This window comes from Engystomops pustulosus, unplaced genomic scaffold (genome assembly GCF_040894005.1).
Source record: "Engystomops pustulosus unplaced genomic scaffold, aEngPut4.maternal MAT_SCAFFOLD_157, whole genome shotgun sequence".
In the NCBI taxonomy this organism is placed as follows: Eukaryota; Metazoa; Chordata; class Amphibia; order Anura; family Leptodactylidae; genus Engystomops; species Engystomops pustulosus.
Genome location: NW_027285037.1, coordinates 48,055 through 60,988, shown reverse-complemented (window position 1 = coordinate 60,988; position 12,934 = coordinate 48,055).

Here is a 12,934-nt window from a genome sequence, read left to right as displayed (position 1 = left end):
GAGAGGATCCACACTGACAACTAGGAGTGAGAGCATCCACACTGACAACTAGGAGTGAGAGAATACACACTGACAACTAGGAGTGAGAGGATCCACACTGACAACTAGGAGTGAGAGGATCCACACTGACAACTAGGAGTAAGAGGATCCACACTGACAACTAGGAGTGAGAGGATCCACACTGACAACTAGGAGTGAGAGGATCCACACTGACAACTAGGACTGAGAGGATCCAGACTGACAACTAGGAGTGAGAGGATCCACACTGACAACTAGGAGTGAGAGGATCCACACTGACAACTAGGAGTGAGAGGATCCACACTGACAACTAGGAGTGAGAGGATCCACACTGACAACTAGGAGTGAGAGGATCCACACTGACAACTAGGAGTGACAGGATCCACACTGACAACTAGGAGGAAGAGGATCCACACTGACAACTAGGAGGAAGAGGATCCACACTGACAACTAGGAGTGAGAGGATCCACACTGACAACTAGGACTGAGAGGATCCAGACTGACAACTAGGAGTGAGAGGATCCACACTGACAACTAGGAGTGAGAGGATCCACACTGACAACTAGGAGTGACAGGATCCACACTGACAACTAGGAGTGAGAGGATCCACACTGACAACTAGGACTGAGAGGATCCAGACTGACAACTAGGAGTGAGAGGATCCACACTGACAACTAGGAGTGAGAGGATCCACACTGACAACTAGGACTGAGAGGATCCAGACTGACAACTAGGAGTGAGAGGATCCACACTGACAACTAGGAGTGAGAGGATCCACACTGACAACTAGGAGTGAGAGGATCCACACTGACAACTAGGAGTGAGAGGATCCACACTGACAACTAGGAGCGAGAGGATCCACACTGACAACTAGGAGGAAGAGGATCCACACTGACAACTAGGAGTGAGAGGATCCACACTGACAACTAGGAGGAAGAGGATCCACACTGACAACTAGGAGTGAGAGGATCTACACTGACAACTAGGAGTGAGAGGATCCACACTGACAACTAGGAGTGAGAAGATCCACACTGACAACTAGGAGTGAGAGGATCCACACTGACAACTAGGAGTGAGAGGATCCACACTGACAACTAGGAGTGAGAGGATCCACACTGACAACTAGGAGTGAGAGGATCCACACTGACAACTAGGAGTGAGAGGATCCACACTGACAACTAGGAGTGAGAGGATCCACACTGACAACTAGGAGCGAGAGGATCCACACTGACAACTAGGAGCGAGAGGATCCACACTGACAACTAGGAGGAAGAGGATCCACACTGACAACTAGGAGTGAGAGGATCCACACTGACAACTAGGAGGAAGAGGATCCACACTGACAACTAGGAGTGAGAGGATCTACACTGACAACTAGGAGTGAGAGGATCCACACTGACAACTAGGAGTGAGAAGATCCACACTGACAACTAGGAGTGAGAGGATCCACACTGACAACTAGGAGTGAGAGGATCCACACTGACAACTAGGAGTGAGAGGATCCACACTGACAACTAGGAGTGAGAGGATCCACACTGACAACTAGGAGTGAGAGGATCCACACTGACAACTAGGAGTGAGAGGATCCACACTGACAACTAGGAGTGAGAGGATCCACACTGACAACTAGGAGTGAGAGGATCCACACTGACAACTAGGAGTGAGAGGATCCACACTGACAACTAGGACTGAGAGGATCCACACTGACAACTAGGAGTGAGAGGATCCACACTGACAACTAGGAGTGAGAGGATCCACACTGACAACTAGGAGTGAGAGGATCCACACTGACAACTAGGAGTGAGAGGATCCACACTGACAACTAGGAGTGACAGGATCCACACTGACAACTAGGAGGAAGAGGATCCACACTGACAACTAGGAGGAAGAGGATCCACACTGACAACTAGGAGTGAGAGGATCCACACTGACAACTAGGAGGAAGAGGATCCACACTGACAACTAGGAGGAAGAGGATCCACACTGACAACTAGGAGTGAGAGGATCCACACTGACAACTAGGACTGAGAGGATCCAGACTGACAACTAGGAGTGAGAGGATCCAGACTGACAACTAGGAGTGAGAGGATCCACACTGACAACTAGGAGTGAGAGGATCCACACTGACAACTAGGAGTGAGAGGATCCACACTGACAACTAGGAGTGACAGGATCCACACTGACAACTAGGAGTGAGAGGATCCACACTGACAACTAGGAGTGAGAGGATCCAGACTGACAACTAGGAGTGAGAGGATCCACACTGACAACTAGGAGTGAGAGGATCCACACTGACAACTAGGACTGAGAGGATCCAGACTGACAACTAGGAGTGAGAGGATCCACACTGACAACTAGGAGTGAGAGGATCCACACTGACAACTAGGAGTGAGAGGATCCACACTGACAACTAGGAGTGAGAGGATCCACACTGACAACTAGGAGTGACAGGATCCACACTGACAACTAGGAGTGAGAGGATCCACACTGACATCTAGGAGTGAGAGGATCCACACTGACAACTAGGAGTGAGAGGATCCACACTGACAACTAGGAGTGACAGGATCCACCCTGACAACTAGGAGGAAGAGGATCCACCCTGACAACTAGGAGCGAGAGGATCCACGCTGACAACTAGGAGCGAGAGGATCCACACTGACAACTAGGAGCGAGAGGATCCACACTGACAACTAGGAGCGAGAGGATCCACACTGACAACTAGGAGCGAGAGGATCCACACTGACAACTAGGAGTGACAGGATCCACACTGACAACTAGGAGTGAGAGGATCCACACTGACAACTAGGAGTGAGAGGATCCACACTGACAACTAGGAGTGAGAGGATCCACACTGACAACTAGGAGTGACAGGATCCACCCTGACAACTAGGAGGAAGAGGATCCACACTGACAACTAGGAGCGAGAGGATCCACGCTGACAACTAGGAGCGAGAGGATCCACACTGACAACTAGGAGCGAGAGGATCCACACTGACAACTAGGAGCGAGAGGATCCACACTGACAACTAGGAGGAAGAGGATCCACACTGACAACTAGGAGTGAGAGGATCCACACTGACAACTAGGAGTGAGAGGATCCACACTGACAACTAGGAGTGAGAGGATCCACACTGACAACTAGGAGTGAGAGGATCCACACTGACAACTAGGAGTGACAGGATCCACACTGACAACTAGGAGTGAGAGGATCCACACTGACATCTAGGAGTGAGAGGATCCACACTGACAACTAGGAGTGAGAGGATCCACACTGACAACTAGGAGTGACAGGATCCACCCTGACAACTAGGAGGAAGAGGATCCACCCTGACAACTAGGAGCGAGAGGATCCACGCTGACAACTAGGAGCGAGAGGATCCACACTGACAACTAGGAGCGAGAGGATCCACACTGACAACTAGGAGTGAGAGGATCCACACTGACAACTAGGAGTGAGAGGATCCACACTGACAACTAGGAGTGACAGGATCCACACTGACAACTAGGAGTGAGAGGATCCACACTGACAACTAGGAGTGAGAGGATCCACACTGACAACTAGGAGTGAGAGGATCCACACTGACAACTAGGAGTGACAGGATCCACCCTGACAACTAGGAGTGACAGGATCAACACTGACAACTAGGAGGAAGAGGATCCACACTGACAACTAGGAGCGAGAGGATCCACGCTGACAACTAGGAGCGAGAGGATCCACGCTGACAACTAGGAGCGAGAGGATCCACACTGACAACTAGGAGTGAGAGGATCCACACTGACAACTAGGAGTGAGAGGATCCACACTGACAACTAGGAGTGAAGGGATGTGAAATTCTACACATTCTAGATTTTTCCTCACTTTTCGCAACCAATAAAACGTGCTCTGGTGTAGGACCCCCTGAGTGTAGGACCCCCTTGGTGAAGGACCCCCCCCCCCCCAGTGCAGGACCCCCTGAGTGCAGGACCCCCGAGCGCAGGACCCCCGAGCGCAGGACCCCCGAGCGCAGGACCCCCTGAGTGCAGGACCCCCCAGTGCAGGACCCCCCAGTGCAGGACCCCCCAGTGCAGGGGTCCGGAACCTTTTCCGCTATACAATATGTTTAGGGGACACAGAGAAGAACGGCTGCAGCAGATATTAGTGCAGTGAGGAGTCTCCTTCCGGATCCAGCGCCGGATGATGAGAGGAGACGTCCTGCATCACCAGCTCCAATGTCCATCATCTAGCTGTTATATTACAGGGGTGACCAGTGTTTGGGTCCAGTGGTGACTCAGTACAGGGGGGACACTCGTGGCTCAGTACAGAGGGGGACACTCGTGGCTCAGTACAGAGGGGGACACTCGTGACTCAGTACAGGGGGGGACACTCGTGACTCAGTACAGGGGGGGACACTCTGGCTCAGTACAGGGGGGGACACTCTGGCTCAGTACAGGGGGGGACACTCGTGACTCAGTACAGGGGGGGGACACTTGTGGCTCAGTACAGAGGGGGACACTCGTGACTCAGTACAGGGGGGGACACTCTGGCTCAGTACAGGGGGGGACACTCGTGGCTCAGTACAGGGGGGGGACACTTGTGGCTCAGTACAGAGGGGGACACTCGTGACTCAGTACAGAGGGGGACACTCGTGACTCAGTACAGAGGGGACACTCGTGGCTCAGTACAGGGGGGGACACTCTGGCTCAGTACAGGGGGGGACACTCGTGACTCAGTACAGGGGGGGACACTTGTGGCTCAGTACAGAGGGGGACACTCGTGACTCAGTACAGAGGGGACACTCGTGACTCAGTACAGGGGGGGACACTCGTGACTCAGTACAGGGGGGGACACTCTGGCTCAGTACAGAGGGGGACACTCGTGACTCAGTACAGGGGGGGACACTTGTGGCTCAGTACAGGGGGGGGACAATCGTGACTCATTACAGGGGGGGACACTCGTGGCTCAGTACAGGGGGGGCACTCGTGGCTCAATACAGCGGGGGACACGCATGGCTCAGTAGAGGGGGGGACACTCATGGCTCACTACAGGGGGGGGACACTTGTGGCTCATTACAGGGGGGGACACTTGTGGCTCAGTACAGGGGGGGACACTCGTGGCTCAGTACAGGGGGCACACTTGTGGCTCAGTACAGGGGGCACACTCGTGGCTCAGTACAGGGGGGGGGCGCTCGTGGCTCAGTACAGGGGGGGGGGCGCTCGTGGCTCAGTACAGGGGGAGACACTCGTGACTCAGTACAGGGGGGGGGAACTCGTGGCTCAGTACAGGGGGGCATTCGGGGCTCAGTACAGGGGGGACACGCGTGGCTCAGTGCATGGGGGGGACACTCGTGGCTCAGTACAGGGGGGGGACACTTGTGGCTCAGTACAGAGGGGGACACTCGTGACTCAGTACAGAGGGGGACACTCGTGACTCAGTACAGAGGGGACACTCGTGGCTCAGTACAGGGGGGGACACTCTGGCTCAGTACAGGGGGGGACACTCGTGACTCAGTACAGGGGGGGACACTTGTGGCTCAGTACAGAGGGGGACACTCGTGACTCAGTACAGAGGGGACACTCGTGACTCAGTACAGGGGGGGACACTCGTGACTCAGTACAGGGGGGGACACTCTGGCTCAGTACAGAGGGGGACACTCGTGACTCAGTACAGGGGGGGACACTTGTGGCTCAGTACAGGGGGGGGACAATCGTGACTCATTACAGGGGGGGACACTCGTGGCTCAGTACAGGGGGGGCACTCGTGGCTCAATACAGCGGGGGACACGCATGGCTCAGTAGAGGGGGGGACACTCATGGCTCACTACAGGGGGGGGACACTTGTGGCTCATTACAGGGGGGGACACTTGTGGCTCAGTACAGGGGGGGACACTCGTGGCTCAGTACAGGGGGCACACTTGTGGCTCAGTACAGGGGGCACACTCGTGGCTCAGTACAGGGGGGGGCGCTCGTGGCTCAGTACAGGGGGGGGGGCGCTCGTGGCTCAGTACAGGGGGAGACACTCGTGACTCAGTACAGGGGGGGGGAACTCGTGGCTCAGTACAGGGGGGCATTCGGGGCTCAGTACAGGGGGGACACGCGTGGCTCAGTGCATGGGGGGGACACTCGTGGCTCAGTACAGGGGGGGGACACTTGTGGCTCAGTACAGAGGGGGACACTCGTGACTCAGTACAGAGGGGGACACTCGTGACTCAGTACAGAGGGGACACTCGTGGCTCAGTACAGGGGGGGACACTCGTGACTCAGTACAGGGGGGGACACTCTGGCTCAGTACAGGGGGGGACACTCGTGACTCAGTACAGGGGGGGACACTTGTGGCTCAGTACAGAGGGGGACACTCGTGGCTCAGTACAGAGGGGGACACTCGTGACTCAGTACAGGGGGGGACACTCGTGACTCAGTACAGGGGGGGACACTCTGGCTCAGTACAGAGGGGGACACTCGTGACTCAGTACAGGGGGGGACACTTGTGGCTCAGTACAGGGGGGGGACAATCGTGACTCATTACAGGGGGGGACACTCGTGGCTCAGTACAGGGGGGGCACTCGTGGCTCAATACAGCGGGGGACACGCATGGCTCAGTAGAGGGGGGGACACTCATGGCTCACTACAGGGGGGGGACACTTGTGGCTCATTACAGGGGGGGACACTTGTGGCTCAGTACAGGGGGGGACACTCGTGGCTCAGTACAGGGGGCACACTTGTGGCTCAGTACAGGGGGCACACTCGTGGCTCAGTGCAGGGGGGGGCGCTTGTGGCTCAGTACAGGGGGGGGGGCGCTCGTGGCTCAGTACAGGGGGAGACACTCGTGACTCAGTACAGGGGGGGGGAACTCGTGGCTCAGTACAGGGGGGCATTCGGGGCTCAGTACAGGGGGGACACGCGTGGCTCAGTGCATGGGGGACACACTCGTGGCTCAGTACAGGGGGGCACTCGTGGCTCAGTACAGGGGGGGGCACTCGTGACTCAGTACAGAGGGGGACACTCGTGACTCAGTACAGGGGGGGACACTCGTGACTCAGTACAGGGGGGACACTCGTGGCTCAGTACAGGGGGGGGCACTCGTGACTCAGTACAGAGGGGGACACTCGTGACTCAGTACAGAGGGGGACACTTGTGGCTCAGTACAGGGGGGGGACACTTGTGGCTCAGTACAGGGGGGGGACACTTGTGGCTCAGTACAGGGGGGGGACACTCGTGGCTCAGTACAGGGGGGGGACACTCCGGGGGCAACTCTCGTGGCTCAGTACAGGGAGGCACTAGTGGCTCAGCACAGGGGGGTCCGGACACTAATATCTGCTGCAGCCATTCTTGTATCTGTGGCCCTTGTGTTGGTCTTAAATAAAGAAAACAAATAAAGGAGGCTGCGCAGCCCCATAGGAGACGTGTAACTATAATACAATTAAGTCAATGATGAGCAGGAACAGGAGCTGCAGAACCCCCCAATACACATGCCAGCCGCTGCAGAACCCCCCAATACACACGCCAGCCTCTGCAGAACCCCCAATACACAAGGCAGCCGCTGCAGAACCCCCAATACACAAGCCAGCCGCTGCAGAACCCCCCAATAAACACGCCAGCCGCTGCAGAACCCCCAATACACAAGCCAGCCGCTGCAGAACCCCCAATACACAAGCCAGCCGCTGCAGAACCCCCCAATACACAAGCCAGCCGCTGCAGAACCCCCCAATACACACGCCAGCTGTTGCAGAACCTCCCAATACACAAGCCAGCCGCTGCAGAACCCCCCAATACACAAGCCAGCCGCTGCAGAAGCCCCCAATACACACGCCAGCCGCTGCAGAACCTCCCAATACACAAGCCAGCCGCTGCAGAACCTCCCAATACACAAGCCAGCCGCTGCAGAACCTCCCAATACACAAGCCAGCCGCTGCAGAACCTCCCAATACACACGCCAGCCGCTGCAGAACCTCCCAATACACACGCCAGCCGCTGCAGAACCTCCCAATACACAAGCCATCCGCTGCAGAACCCCCCAATACACAAGCCAGCCGCTGCAGAAGCCCCCAATACACACGCCAGCCGCTGCAGAACCTCCCAATACACAAGCCAGCCGCTGCAGAACCTCCCAATACACGCCAGCCGCTGCAGAACCTCCCAATACACACGCCAGCCGCTGCAGAACCTCCCAATACACACGCCAGCCGCTGCAGAACCTCTCAATACACAAGCCAGCCGCTGCAGAACCCCCAATACACAAGCCATCCACTGCAGAACCCCCCAATACACAAGCCATCCGCTGCAGAACCTCCCAATACACAAGCCAGCCGCTGCAGAACCCCCCAATACACACAACAGCCACTGCAGAACCTCCCAATACACAAGCCAGCCGCTGCAGAAGCCCCCAATACACGCGCCAGCCGCTGCAGAACCTCCCAATACACAAGCCAGCCGCTGCAGAACCTCCCAATACACAAGCCAGCCACTGCAGAACCTCCCAATACACAAGCCAGCCGCGGCAGAACCTCCCAATACAAGAGCCAGCCGCTGCAGAACCTCCCAATACACAAGCCAGCCACTGCAGAACCTCCCAATACACAAGCCAGCCGCTGCAGAACCTCCCAATACACACGCCAGTCGCTGCAGAACATTATAATACACATTTATTAAAGTGTCTGCGCCAGTTTTCTGAGGACTTAGCACTGGATAGAACATCTTTGGAGCTTGTATTTATAACATGTCTGCGCCAGTTTTGTGTGGCAGCTGCTGTGTGTCCCGCAAGACAGAAAAATCTGCACCTAAAGGGGCTGCTACTGCTCTCTCATACCATGCGCCACATTTATTACTAATTATTTATTACATTTATTTTGTCTTGGATTCTAGCTATTACGTGTCTCAACTGCTGCAGAACTTTTTCAAGAGGGGGCTAATAAGCCCTAAGGCACCATAACCAAGGCGTAAAAATGAACTTTTATTAGTAATATTTAATAAATGATGAACAAAAGGTGTAAAGGTGTAAAGGTTTGCATCCACATCACGTGTGCACATGTCCTAGTGCTGATTGTGTGGATGCTGTGGATTGTCACATGTATATTAGTGGGGCAGACTGTGACTGTATCAGGAGTGTATGTAGTTTATAGCTAGAGCAGGTGGATCCAAAGGGGTGCAGGTCGCTCCTCCTGCTCAGCTCGGGAGGGGTTAATTCCTTTATTCCCCAGACAGGTTGTTGGGGGGAATGTTATTATTATATTGCATCCCTATGAGGGTCCAATTGGTGTGACCCAATGGGGGTATTTCAGTAGTGCATACGGCGAAACATGTTGGGGGGCTTTAGTAGCAGTTTTTAACTCAGCAGGGTGCACCATATCAGTGAATTTACACAGTAATCTATTCAGGAGGCAGTTAGAATCACTGTTAGGAGTGTGTGGTGTGAATATTCAGGTGTGTGAGACAATCGGCAGGCAGGGTGGATAAAATCACATGATCCTCTCAGAGGCGCCGTCCAGTCTAGTCTGCCCTATTGGGAGGTTCTCAAATACTTTAAGTACTCCACTACTGAAACCTCCTCCTCCTCCTCAGGGGCTGACACCTCCTCCTCCTCTTCAGGGGCTGACACCTCCTCCTCCTCCTCCTCCTCAGGGGCTGACACCTCCTCCTCCTCAGTGGCTGACACCTCCTCCTCAGGGGCTGACACCTCCTCCTCAGTGGCTGACACCTCCTCCTCAGTGGCTGACACCTCCACCTCAGGGGCTGACACCTCCTCCTCCTCCTCAGGGGCTGACACCTCCTCCTCCTCCTCAGGGGCTGACACCTCCTCCTCCTCCTCAGGGGCTGACACCTCCTCCTCCTCCTCAGTGGCTGACACCTCCTCCTCAGGGGCTGACACCTCCTCCTCAGGGGCTGACACCTCCTCCTCAGGGGCTGACACCTCCTCCTCCTCAGGGGCTGACACCTCCTCCTCAGGGGCTGACACCTCCTCCTCCTCAGGGGCTGACACCTCCTCCTCCTCCCCCGGGGCTGACACCTTCTCCTCCTCCTCCTCAGTGGCTGACACCTTCTCCTCCTCCTCCTCAGTGGCTGACACCTTCTCCTCCTCCTCCTCAGTGGCTGACACCTCCTCCTCCTCCTCAGTGGCTGACACCTCCTCCTCAGGGGCTGACACCTCCTCCTCAGGGGCTGACACCTCCTCCTCCTCCTCAGGGGCTGACACCTCCTCCTCCTCAGGGGCTGACACCTCCTCCTCCTCCCCCGGGGCTGACACCTTCTCCTCCTCCTCCTCAGTGGCTGACACCTTCTCCTCCTCCTCCTCAGTGGCTGACACCTTCTCCTCCTCCTCAGTGGCTGACACCTCCTCCTCCTCCTCAGTGGCTGACACCTCCTCCTCAGGGGCTGACACCTCCTCCTCAGGGGCTGACACCTCCTCCTCCTCCTCAGGGGCTGACACCTCCTCCTCCTCCTCAGGGGCTGACACCTCCTCCTCAGTGGCTGACACCTCCTCCTCAGGGGCTGACACCTCCTCCTCTTCCTCAGGGGCTGACACCTCCTCCTCCTCCTCAGTGGCTGACACCTCCTCCTCCTCCTCAGGGGCTGACACCTCCTCCTCCTCCTCAGGGGCTGACACCTCCTCCTCCTCCTTAGGGGCTGACACCTCCTCCTCCTCCTCAGGGGCTGACACCTCCTCCTAAGGGGTTGACTCCTCCTCCTAAGGGCCTGGACCTTCTCCCAAGTATGACACTCTCTCCTCTCTATGAAATTCCCCCGCTGCTACATCCAGCCCCAGGATTGGCTGCAGGCAGATAGTCTCTGCCCCACCCTCTCTGTCACAAGGAGGAGGCTGCAACAAGGACGGAGAGGGAGGTGCCGCCCCTGAACCCCGCCCACCCCTGCTCTGCCAATCATAGCCATGGACATGACTATATCCAGGGACATAACTACATCCAGGGTTCCTGACTGGAGGGTCTGTACGTGTGTTGGGGGGTCTGTACGTGTGTTGGGGGGGTCTGTACGTGTGTTGGGGGTCTGTACGTGTGTTGGGGGGTCTGTACGTGTGTTGGGGGGTCTGTACGTGTGTTGGGGGGTCTGTACGTGTGTTGGGGGGGTCTGTACGTGTGTTGGAGGGGTCTGTACGTGTGTTGGAGAGGTCTGTACGTGTGTTGGGGGTCTGTCTGTATGTGTGTTGGAGGGGTCTGTACGTGTGTTGGGGGGGTCTGTACGTGTGTTGGAGGGGTCTGTACGTGTGTTGGGGGGGTCTGTACGTGTGTTGGAGGGGTCTGTACGTGTGTTGGAGGGGTCTGTACGTGTGTTGGGGGGTCTGTACGTGTGTCGGAGGGGTCTGTACGTGTGTTGGGGGGGTCTGTACGTGTGTTGGGGGGGCTGTACGTGTGTTGGGGGGTCTGTACGTGTGTTGGAGGGGTCTGTACGTGTGTTGGAGAGGTCTGTACGTGTGTTGGGGGTCTGTCTGTATGTGTGTTGGAGGGGTCTGTACGTGTGTTGGGGGGGTCTGTACGTGTGTTGGGGGGGTCTGTACGTGTGTTGGAGGGGTCTGTACGTGTGTTGGGGGGGCTGTACGTGTGTTGGGGGGTCTGTACGTGTGTTGGGGGGTCTGTACGTGTGTTGGAGGGGTCTGTACGTGTGTTGGGGGGGTCTGTACGTGTGTTGGGGGGGTCTGTACGTGTGTTGGGGGGGTATGTACGTGTGTTGGGGGGGCTGTACGTGTGTTGGGGGGGTTCTTTACGTGTGTTGGAGGGGTCTGTACGTGTGTTGGGGGGTCTGTACGTGTGTTGGAGGGGTCTGTACGTGTGTTGGGGGGTCTGTACGTGTGTCGGGGGGGTCTGTACGTGTGTCGGAGGGGTCTGTACGTGTGTCGGAGAGGTCTGTACGTGTGTTGGAGGGGTCTGTACGTGTGTTGGAGGGGTCTGTACGTGTGTTGGGGGGTCTGTACGTGTGTTGGAGGGGTCTGTACGTGTGTTGGAGGGGTCTGTACGTGTGTTGGGGGGGTCTGTACGTGTGTTGGAGGGGTCTGTACGTGTGTTGGAGGGTCTGTACGTGTGTTGGAGGGGTCTGTACGTGTGTTGGGGGGTCTGTACGTGTGTTGGAGGGGGCTGTACGTGTGTTGGGGGGGTATGTACGTGTGTTGGGGGGGCTGTACGTGTGTTGGGGGGGTTCTTTACGTGTGTTGGGGGGTCTGTACGTGTGTTGGGGGGTCTGTACGTGTGTTGGAGGGGTCTGTACGTGTGTTGGGGGGTCTGTACGTGTGTTGGAGGGGTCTGTACGTGTGTTGGGGGGGTCTGTACGTGTGTTGGGGGTGTCTGTACGTGTGTTGGGGGGTCTGTACGTGTGTTGGGGGTGTCTGTACGTGTGTTGGAGGGGTCTGTACGTGTGTTGGGGGGTCTGTACGTGTGTTGGGGGGGTCTGTACGTGTGTTGGGGGGGTCTGTACGTGTGTTGGAGGGGGCTGTACGTGTGTTGGGGGGGTCTGTACGTGTGTTGGGGGGTCTGTACGTGTGTTGGAGGGGGCTGTACGTGTGTTGGAGGGGTCTGTACGTGTGTTGGAGGGGTCTGTACGTGTGTTGGGGGGTCTGTACGTGTGTTGGGGGGTCTGTACGTGTGTTGGAGGGGTCTGTACGTGTGTTGGAGGGGTCTGTACGTGTGTCGGGGGGGTCTGTACGTGTGTCGGAGGGGTCTGTACGTGTGTTGGAGAGGTCTGTACGTGTGTTGGAGGGGTCTGTACGTGTGTTGGGGGGGTCTGTACGTGTGTTGGGGGGGTCTGTACGTGTGTTGGGGGGTCTGTACGTGTGTTGGGGGGTCTGTACGTGTGTTGGGGGTGTCTGTACGTGTGTTGGGGGTGTCTGTACGTGTATTGGAGGGGGCTGTACGTGTGTTGGGGGGGTCTGTACGTGTGTTGGGGGGTCTGTACGTGTGTTGGGGGGGTCTGTACGTGTGTTGGGGGTCTGTACGTGTGT